Source organism: Metopolophium dirhodum, chromosome 5, assembly GCF_019925205.1.
Source record: "Metopolophium dirhodum isolate CAU chromosome 5, ASM1992520v1, whole genome shotgun sequence".
In the NCBI taxonomy this organism is placed as follows: Eukaryota; Metazoa; Arthropoda; class Insecta; order Hemiptera; family Aphididae; genus Metopolophium; species Metopolophium dirhodum.
In genome coordinates this window covers 34,648,535-34,660,547 of record NC_083564.1, presented here as the reverse complement: position 1 = coordinate 34,660,547, position 12,013 = coordinate 34,648,535, and the positions used below count along the sequence as shown (strand labels likewise).

Here is a 12,013-nt window from a genome sequence, read left to right as displayed (position 1 = left end):
ATTATAACAAAACAACTGATATAATATATTTATACATATGATCGTCACGGTTTTTGTATATATTATATATATATATATATATATATATAGTGAACTGTTTTGGTAAGAATATCATATATAATATTAGAGCATTGCAGTCAAATGTTCATATCGAAATGTGTCAATCATACTTATGCGATAAATATCAAATGTTTGATGTAGGTATATAATAATAATATGTATATATTAGATAATATTGTGCGCCGTACACTTGATATACGTCAACGCCGCTGTAAACGAAGATTACGAGTCGAAAAGGACAAGAAAAAAAAGACGCCGCCGGTGCCTATTCATTTATGTATAATATAATAATAAAATATAATATACATCAATAATGAAAACGATAGAAACATTGTGTATACAAGTCGTATCGATTACGCGCGCTATCGGCTTTCGAAAAGACATGGGCGTGATAAGACCACCACCGCCGCCGCCTTCACCACCATCACGTTTCGGACTCCCACGGCGCAGTGATTCTGCAGCAGATGACGATATTTACTTGTGCGTATATCAAATTGTCACATGATAATATGGTTTAAGTATAATATTATACAGGACCGACGACAGCGACACACTACTCGTATATATTATTATAATATCACTATATGGGCAGTACTGGGTACTGCGGTACTCACCAGCAATGACTTACAAAGGCCCTTAATTAATAAATAATTTTTATTCACTTGAATTTGATGGTTTATTTGTTTTCACTAAAAATGGCCTTAAGTAAATACACTTTATTATAAATAATACCACCTCAAGACAATAATATATAATGATATAATATTATTGTGTATTACAAAAAAAAAAGTTTTTAGTTTTTATAGATTAATAAACTAATTGTAATATTATAATATGTCAATATTCAACAAATTCAAAGAGGTAATACACTGATAACAGATGTATAAAAATATAATAATATAAGAACAACGAGAGTTATAAAACAATAAATAACATTTAAAAATGAATTACTATAATATATGTGTGTAATGTGTATCAATAATTGTCATATTTTATAAAATATTACTGTTTAATTTTTGGATAGTTTTTCACACATGAAATATTATTTTTCTACTGTACATTTTTTTTTTAGATTTTCTATTTAATTTATTTATTTATTTTATTTTTCCACTTATAACGAAAGGCACCAATTCACATAGACAAGCCGTTCTCATTGATTATTCTCAGTCTAGAATGTAGGCCAGCCCGACTCTGAAGATATAAATAAATTTATTAATATAACATATTATTACCCATATATGTTTCGTGAATATCATTATTAGGGATGGGATTTATATTCACTAATAATACCAAAAAATGCATTTATGACCAAATACTCTAAAAAAATGTCCGGAATAATTGACCCCGGATTTCTTCAAATATATCAAAATAGATTTGTGAATCATTTTATTTAAAAGCCAGATCACCTTATGTTGTTTTAATACAATATGTACCTATATTAAAAAATTAGGTATATATTTTTTGTAATATTGCTAGAATTAGGCTAAGAAATGACTTAATAAAATAAATAATGCCCTAAAAGCGTTTAAAAATACCCTTAAAAGTTAAAAACCTTGAAAAGTTAAAAAAAATTTGTTGTTAGCATGGCGTGAACTTAAAACAGATTTATTGTATCTTGGAAAGCATCACGTCGAGCATTCCAGGAAAAAGATGCAAATGCATCGAAATCCGAGCCTAAATCTGAAATCATTATATTATTTATATTATAATATTATAATTTTTATTATTTAATTTTTTTTTTTTTGTCGCACTTCGATATCGTGTTTTATGTGAACAACACTATAACATCACATGACACGTTTTGCTTGGACGCGTTATCGCCTTGCAAGGACCCACCGCCGCAAACGACACTGCTGCACAGTATCATAATGTGTGTGTGTGTGTGTGTTCGCATCTCCGTCAACCACACCACACAGCATCTGCAGACGTATCATATCGCATGTTTTACGTTTGAAAAAATAAATAAACGGACCACATAATAATAATATAACACACACACCGGATGGCTCAAGATATCTGACAAAAACAATAATAATAGTAATAACTATACGTTTCCTCTACAGCGGCCTCGCGCAGTATTACGCGTTTAACACATAATATTATAATTATATACCTAATATAATAAATTAATATTACACATCGGGTGTCTATAATCAATATCCTTAAATATTATATTGCAATAAAATATATAAGGATATAACACATTACTATACAAGGTGAATCTAAATCCAAAATAAAGTATATTGCAATTTTTACAAGTGTTAAGGTTTTTGCTTATTACAGCATGTTTACGGAATATCCAGCTGTTTACAGCCTATTTCAGGATATTTTAGGGAAAATAATCTTCACTCATGTACCTATTTCAAATTTATAAAATCCAAATCTAGATTTGGAAAAAACTGATTGATCTAATTCGCAATGAATTCTGCAAAATGTGCAAGATAAAATTAGCCAATTAAAATATGTGTGAAAGGCAAGCTCTTTATGAAAAAGCTAAATTACGTAACACGTTTTATGCGAAAATTTCTGTTTAAAATGTATGTTAAAAATATCAAAAACTTTAAAAGGCCAAGCTGATAACATAAATATAGGACAAATTAATAATTATGATTTAGGATACTTTAAATAGTAAATACTTTAAATATTAGTATACTTCTTCTGTTTTGGAACGAATAGTAATCGCCTATTATTATTTATTATTATTAATTACGTTTGAAAGCATATAAGAAAAATTCTCTACGCTTATAGTGTGATTTTCAAGAAAAAAATGAATGAATATTAGAGCATATTTGCATGTTTTTTTAAGAGAAGTCCGTTTTCTTAAGAGGATGTCAGCACAATATTTGTTTTCTCTTTGTCTAGATAAAGCGCTTTTATCTAAAATCGATTTATGATTTTTGAGTTATCTTAGTGTAAACTCACCTATTGCAAAAATTATAGAGGATAATAAATTTGAGAGATTACGACATTATATAATTTTATATTTTATTATTATTTGACTTTGTATTAGACTTACAAAATAAAAGAAAAAATTGTAAATGTTCTTTAAATTGTTTTTGAAACAATATTTAGGGAAATCGATATGACTACCCTCAAAAAAATATTATTCTCTATCGTTTTCGTAATGGAAGATTTTACTCTAAGATTACCTACTCAAAATCATAAAAAAAATTATTGTGACGCGTTTTGTCTAATATGTTGCGCGTGGGCCAAAGAGAGAAAATTAACGGTGACATCCTCTTAATAATTATTATTATTCGAACCACCTGCAATCGCGCAATTATTATTGTACCCCCGCGAATAAACGGCGACGACGACGACGCAGACTATAGATAAAATATTATTATAGTTTTTATTTCGCTCGCGTCAACGTCAACAACATTAAATATTAATCATAATCCTGCTAATATATATACCGCCCATAGATGTGATTTATAGCCCTCCGCCGACACTCCGGTATGATATTATACATCGTGAAATGCCCGACGATAACGTCGCGACTCGGGATAACGAAGACTTATATTTTATGAGCGCCTGTTGAGCTCGGTGGCGACGTTTTTCTAGGGAATTTTTCGAATCGCGTGGCATGTGTGCGCGAAAGATATGACAATAATAATATTGTGTTATCATACCAGGAGACATCTGTTGCGGCGTTATTATTATTATTATTATATGGTTGCGCGTTGTGCTCAGTATTATAATGTTTAATATAATATAATAGTATGTAGATTAAATTATTATATAGTAAAAGTATGTACTGTGTAATTCGAAACGAATATCGAATATTTATATTTACTTGTTAAATACTGCGTCCAATGTCCATTACGCGCTATATGTAAACAACATTATCTTATTTTCACCAACGTGATGATAAGTTGTAATTCTTTTTTAGTCAATGCCTTATTTATAAAAGATTATGCAGTTGAAAAGAAGAAAACCGCACAAAAGATTATATTGGACATATTATGTAAGTACGTGGTTAACATTGTACCCACAATATGGACATAAAGACATCGCAGAGGAACAGAGAAGCGCAAAGGTGAACATTAATATTAGGTAGGTACCTATAGTTAGTTCATTTTACAATCGTTAAATTGATAACTTTACTAAATTATACTATGTTCTCCATTGTATCGCTTTTTCCCGTTACTTTAAAAAAATAATTTGTTGAGTTGAAATCTTGTTTATAAATATCTATAACTGTAGTTAAAACTAATTCATTAATTTGTCCTATTTTAATCACGCTATGTCGCTGTATGCCTACAATGTCCTAAACCACTGCGACACAAATGAACCATAATAGCTAGTGTGCAATAAGAAAAAAATATAGGATTTTTAACAAAATTATTAGGTACCTAGTTATTATTTAAAAAAATTTAGAATATCGATGTATACATAATATTTTGCAAGACTTAAAAAAATTGCACCTTAAACTTCAATGGTTTTGGTTTTTACCATACTGACACCAGCTGCATGAATACGTTTAAGAAAATCAGATGAAAATGAGAAATTCTACATTAAATAGGTATTTGTATCTCTATGTATATTTTAGCAGTAAAACATTTAAAACGTGGTGTGAAAAACATTTGAAATATATTTTATTCTACAAATTTACAACAGCCAACCGCCCCTCCCCCCTCCCCAGAACGCGGTTAATACGTACGCGTATGAGTATTAAATATAGGTAAGTGCACAAAGGCCATCGTGACCAAAAAAAAAAAACGTTCCCTTTTTGGACGAGGAGACGTCATTAAACATTGACAAAAAAAGTGTACTGTTTGCCTTAATATTGTAATTATATAAGCCGATCGCTGAAAACTAATTTCCCAATATTAGTATAGGCACGCTTCAAAACTAATACATACAGCGTGATTCACAAACATGCTCAACCCCATTTTTTAATTTAATAAAGAATTTATTCAAATTTTAAAACTATTAAGTACTAAAAGGAATTTAATTACTCATTCAAGGTACTCATTTGAAAAATAAATTGGGGATTGTCACAAACAATTCTTAAGTGTTATAGAAAATCTAATAATTTAAAAAAAAAAAAAAGTCGCAAACAGCAGTAATGCAGTATACTAAAAATTCAAAAAATCAGAATTTGAATAAGTTAATTATTAAATGAAGTAATTTGGCCGTAGGGATGAACATGCTTGATTAATCAATAATCACTCTGTATTATACAGGTACATAATATTATATAAGTACACTTTAGCGACCGTACAACTACGATTAATACAAAAGATAAAAAATTACAATGGTTTTTTCATAATGATATGGATATACGAAATAATATGGAAAATTATGGTTTATCGGTAAAATAATAACGTCGGAATAATTTCTACGTGTACGCCAAACACAATCATTTTAGCAGGTAAAGTAATATGTGTACAGTGTACCTACATACGTATAATATATAATTTTACCTAATCAATGAAACTATGATTGTCTCTCGATATGTATTGTCGTAAATATAATATAATAGGCCGCGAAATAATTTCATGTTTTCTACTTTTAATCGACCAAAACTCAAAAGTGATTGTTTAATTAGTAAATAAAATAGAATTACAAATATTAAATTTTATTACAAAACGAAAACTATTGGTTGATTTTTTTCATCATTATAACTGAAATACGGAACGGAAAGCGTGCCTCCACATTTCTTTCACATATAGAAATGGCACATAATTAATAGTATTAAATATAATATCAGATAGATACGTAGTTTTTAGAATTTTCATTAAAAGTTGCTAAAATATCTACTAAAAACCTATTACAACCCTAAAACAATCAAATGCATTTGATAGCAAGATCTTCCAATGGTGAGAACCATTCACGTGGTTGAGTAACCACGTGGTAGAGTATTATTAATTACTCGCAAAATGTTTATCAAATATTTTGAAAACACTATAGTCAGGTATTTTATAGCTTTGTAGGCCAAACCATTCCAAGCCCCCTCCTATTTGTTTCTATCAGTATATCCAAAAAATAAATAAAATGTATACTATATATTAACTATTAAGTATTAAGTATGCAGGGTGTCATTCAAACAATAACATCATTCACATCACAAAATTAAATTATTGTTTACTTTTCTTATATAATATAACATATAACATATTATATCAAATTATATAAATTATTACTCGTATCGACGATATTTAAATTAATTAACGTTGAGTACAAATATATAACAAATTGCTATATGAAAATATAGAATAAAATATAAGATAAGAAAAAAAAAATTGTACGTATAAATTTATATTCACTCGTATCTTCCGGAACCGGAAGTCAAGTCGTCGACTGGCCGTTCGCGTTTTTTCAATAGTCATGAGAAACTACACTCGGATCACACGGTGGTCGATAAACAAAGACTGTCACCATCATTTATATACTTGGGCAGCATTGTCTTGCCATATCATGGAATGAATCGACACATCACACATTGCAGATAAACAATGTAAGAGAACTTAAAAGTTAAAATGCTATGCAGTACAAACGATTAGGTGGCTTTAAATTCATTTTTGTATAAAAAAAAGGTTTTGTTAAGCATGTTAACCAGATTACCATGCATAAATTATGCATTTGTAAAAATTATATATTTTTTAACTTTTAAGACAGGATACTTTAAATTATCATATATATCGAAATCTATTGATTTGTATAGTATTTATTTATGGACTGTACCTGTGGCAATAAGGAATATTTACAGATAATGTTTTTGAAAATATTGGTGTATGTTGAAATAGGGAAATTGAAATTGAAACGCGTACCTGGGTTTACTTGGGACACTTTTGAACTTCAGATGAATGCTGATCAACAAGTTTTCAAAATATGATAATAATGGTAAGGACCAAAAATTCTGGTCTTGGCTTGGACTATAAAACCATAGGTACATTGTTTTTTTTTATTCCCCCCCTTCCCATTTTTTTTAAAAAATAATATGTTTGTCCCAAGTTAACCTTGATTTTTGCAAACTTGGGACAACTATTGTTTTATATGAAAAAATCATGTTGAACAATAAACACACATATTTTAACTTGGGACGGATGTATTGTTTAAAAAAAAAACAGCTTTTTAAACATTACAATTTAAAATTTTTTTAATTTTTATAATACAGTTTATTAATCTTTTTTAGATTAAACAATGAAATTAATTTTCTTTTTTTTTCAGGATTAATTAGTCACATTTTTGTTTTAAATTACATTAAAAATAAATATAAAACACAACTTGGTCAGTTTAAATTACTTTATAGTGTACATAAAAGTACATGGTTAAGTTACCATATTAACGCGTATCTATATTTAACTCTAAGGATAATAATGATAATAATTTTTAGTGATTTTTAGATTTGCATAGGGCCAAAAAAACCTTTCACTGTAAATTCAAAGTTATATAAAGCTTTAATAATATATCTATATGAATTTACGAAGATCAGTACTATATAAGTAGGTACCTACTTGTTTTATTTATGTTTGGACAATAATTTCTCTATATGTATAACAACATAATATGAACCTACTTCAAAGCCGACCCTAAACGAGTGATTCTGTGAAAACTATAATAATAATATCATATATTATTATGTATACAAGTGGTGTAATAATATTATCATTTGGCGGCATAAATGCGACACATCACACATAATAATATATAATATTAAGTATATTAGGTATATATAATAATATATAATACAAGAAAACCGTTTGGTGTTTTCTTAGGCGGTTTTTTTGGACCGTCGTAACTACTAACTATATTAATATTATTATGTGCTATCCTTAAATCTTCCTTTACACGCTGTCTCAAGTATATTATTCAACGAAAATATTATGGTGTATATTATTTTTAACGGCTCCTCTGTCCACGGACGCGTGTCACGCGCGAGCGCGAGGAAAGTCACCGGACCACGGCCAACACGAGCGCGTGCTACAGTATAATAATATAAGTAGAAGAAGGATGAGCGGTACGGCGGCGGCGCCCACGCGAGTCTTTTCTGGAAGAAAAAAGACCGCCGCCAAAATCCACGGGCCGTAACGCGGCGGGGCGGCGCGACGGCCCGTGACGTCAACCCTAACGCACCGCAGCCGCAGCCGCCGCCGCCGCCGTATCTTATCTTCCGGAGACCGTTAAAATAATAATAATAATATTATGCGCGCGTACGACTTCCTCGCCGTCGCCTCCGTGACGATGTGTTGTGTACATTTTATCGGGTCCGTCTTGTCAGTCGTCGTCTGACTACACCCCGTGCGCCACTTCCTTGGACCACCGGCGACCAGTGACCAAACGACGCACGTGCGGTAACCGCGGTACGCGACCGGTCCCGATCCGTCTTTCTTCTTCCATCGATACAGAGAGTACCTCGCGACCGCAGCAGTGTCTTCTAGGAATCCCGTTTTCTCGCTGAAGGATATTTTTGTGTTTCCTACGTCCGTCTGATCCATACGTCCTCTCGTCGGTAAGTCGTACAACATTATCACACAAATAATATTACAATATTTATCATACACATATTAATAATTCATAAATACACGTAATAATGTGCATCAGCAGAGTCCGATATTATCGCGGGTCCTTCCACGGCCTGCGGATTTTGGTATCAGGTAAATCGCACATTGCAAAAATGGTCGCTGCTCGAAATCTTTAATGACGTTTTTTTCGATATCAAAAAGTCTTTCGGCGTAATTTATTTCAGTTCTACTTTACTGCAATCCTTATTACAAGTATATAGACTATAATACTATATTTTATAATAATATTACGTCTCCGTTCGGATAAATCAGTTCTTCATCCTAATTTAGTGCAAATTGTTTCTTATGTCACCGATTAGCACAGCATAGCAATTTAGTTTACCACAATATTACAATACCATAAAACCGTAAAGATATTTTTTTAATTGATTCTTCAAACGCGCACGACCGCAAAAAGTCAAATTCCAATTAGACAAGTCATATGACATTTAGGTATTTTCAATGAACTTCGGTGCAAAAATATTTCTTTCAAATTCCTTCCATCGATCTCAAATCCATAAAATATTTTCTTATATTTTTACCGAGATAAATAAATTAATAGGATAAATTGTATTGTGTAAAATATATTTATATAGATAAAATTTAATACCTATCAACAATTTATAGTAATTTTATTATATCGAGTAACTTTATCACATCTTGTTGATAATGAACTATTTATAGTATTTACTACCTACTTTTCTTTTAAATTTATTTACTTAGAATATTATATTTATACACATAATTTTAACACGTGAAACGTGAGTACACGATGGGTAAGGTTCATCATGATTTAGTATTTTCACTGGAATGCAAATCCTACCCTTCGTCCACCATCACTATCGTGGTTTTATACAGAGTTATTCGCCAAGTACAATTTTTTTCGGGTTTTCCATTTAATACGCATTTATCCAAATTCTGATTTTTTACATTTTAAGTATATTTGAAAACCATACTGAAAATAACGTACGTGTTGTGTAAAACATTTAAGAACATTATTTATTTGTAAATGTTGCGGTTCATATAAAACGAAATTCAAACACTACATTTCTGAGTTGTTAATTTATTATACTTAAAATATGTACTAAGGAATATAAGAGGAATAATATGTTTAATGACGTAAAGATATGATTGCTATGATAATTTGAAAATTATTAATTAACATTTTATAGTGAGTAAAATGAATTCTAGACTAAATATTAGTTATGACATGTATTGTATAGTTGTATGTAAAATAGGAATTATAGCCGCCCACTATACCGTATATTATTATAAATCATTTCATAAAAACACTTTCAGCCATTCAAATCCTCTAATCTCAAACATCTCTCTTACTCTTCTTGATAACCAACCCGCCGTCTTAAACGGAATCGGCCCAGGGACCTCCTATGAAGTAGGGTCATTCTATCACGCCGTCCAGTCCTGTATACTTGTACCCCCCCCCTCCACATATTACCTATTGTATAAATGTATTACAGATTGTCTATTATATTCTTGTTTTCTAATTAAAAAAAAAAAAATTCAAACACATCAACATTTTTATAAGAATCATCGTTTAAGAATTTACAGTTAAAAATGTAGTTCTCAATTGAAAAAAAATTTGTATCACATCATGAAACTCCTTATAATTAAAAACTACTGTCAAAGTTACCTTAAACTGACCCTACATTTTACCCTGCCGGTTTAACCTGCACTCGGCGCCTTCTTACATATTTCATTTTAAAAGTATGTCATATTATTACTATGATTAACTTTATTACAAAATATACATATATTAATTACAATGTAAAATCGTTTATTTTAAATCATCTGTGTATTAAAAATCTTATAACAATGTACCATAAGCCTGAATATAAAACATTTAACATTAAAATTAATATAATCACGTCAAATGTTTTTTTTTAAAATAATCTGAATCGAATGAACGTTTAAAAATGTTTGTCAAAAAACCAAACTTCATGGTATTGTTATACCTAAAATTGGTTTTAAAATATCATTGGTAAAAACTATTAAATTGGTGAGTGGTGACACATTAGAGTAAAATTTTAGTAAAATATACAATTTTTTCCGTGATTACAATCGGCTGAGATAACGTAAATGTCAATTATTGACAATAAATTGATGAAAATTTGAATCATAAAAAAAATGTTATATTTCGTAAAATACACCTTCAATTGTAGTTTTAATTAGTTTTTTTTAAGAAAACTTAAGGAAACGGTTTTTTTTTTATTTATTGAATAAAACATTTTGTATTCATAATATAATCGTATCCATAACAATACGTATAATGTATATGAATAGGTATTAATACATAGTTACGTTAGAATTTCTGGTAGGGATTGAATTTTAACCGGAAATGGTGGTAAACGAAGACAGCTAAGTAGTGGATATTGAATTACCAGTCAAGGGTGACTTCATAGTAGGGTGATTCGCATACAACAGCTCCGTGTATATACGGCTTATATGGCACAAAAGTCTTGAGGTTGCCTATATGGGTCCCCTTACACTAAGACGATCGATTCATTCCAATAAAAACAATAATATTATAATATCATTAACACACCAACAAATCTATTACGTATATACTTCTATTACGCATAGGCTGAAACTAGAAATATGATATTACACATTTTAAAATAAAATAATTATTTTTTTTTAAAAGCACATTACTTATTTTATTAGCCACACATTTACTCACGTAGTTCATAGTTCATAGTTCATACAAACAGAAATTTACAAAATAAACAAATTAACCATCAACCTTTCCAGTTTCCTCTTATGAACATAGGTATTTAATTTAATTATAAACTTAATAATATGATAAATACAAATATTTGGTTAACATCATATAGTAAATTACTTAAATAGTTAAATGTAAAAATAAAAAACTTATTTATAAAAAAAAACATTAGAAATGTAATAAAAATAATATGTAAATGCAGAACTTAGTTAGAATATATTAAATAATATGTATGTACTTTTGAATACTGTCAGTTTGATTAATCAAATTTTAATCTGATAAAATATTATATTATGACTGTGCCTACAATATTATATACCTAGGTAATATTGATTTATATAAAAATTATTCTATAGGACAGATGTCAGAAATCATATTAAATTAACAAAATTTAAATAATTCAATTCAAAAATCCAAAAAATCCTTAATATGATCAAAAGCTGAATACACAAAAAGTCCATTTATCGGGTACGTGGTGATATTATATTAATTATTATATTGAAACATGAAAGCTCATAACCCAGGTCAGGCCATACTATCATTTTTATATTTTAACCAGTGATTATATTTATTTAAAATACATGCATATTTTTATGAGTAATAATTATTGTAAAACTAAAATAATTCCAGGTTATAGGTAGAATTTAGCTTCCAGATAATCATTCTAAGTATGCATGGATATATTAGTATAAAATATAATATA

The 12,013-nt window shown here is 29.4% G+C and overlaps 1 protein-coding gene across 1 annotated transcript in view; it reads left to right on the top strand.

Annotated features, from left to right (window-relative positions):
• The first annotated feature begins 8,304 nt into the window (after nucleotides 1–8,304).
• The window catches only part of LOC132944128 (homeobox protein prospero-like), a 53,225-nt gene continuing 49,516 nt past the window's right edge, over nucleotides 8,305–12,013 (top strand). The window contains exon 1 of the mRNA XM_061013311.1: nucleotides 8,305–8,518. The gene's annotated coding sequence lies outside the window, so the exon portion shown is untranslated. The remainder of the gene's footprint in view (nucleotides 8,519–12,013) is intronic.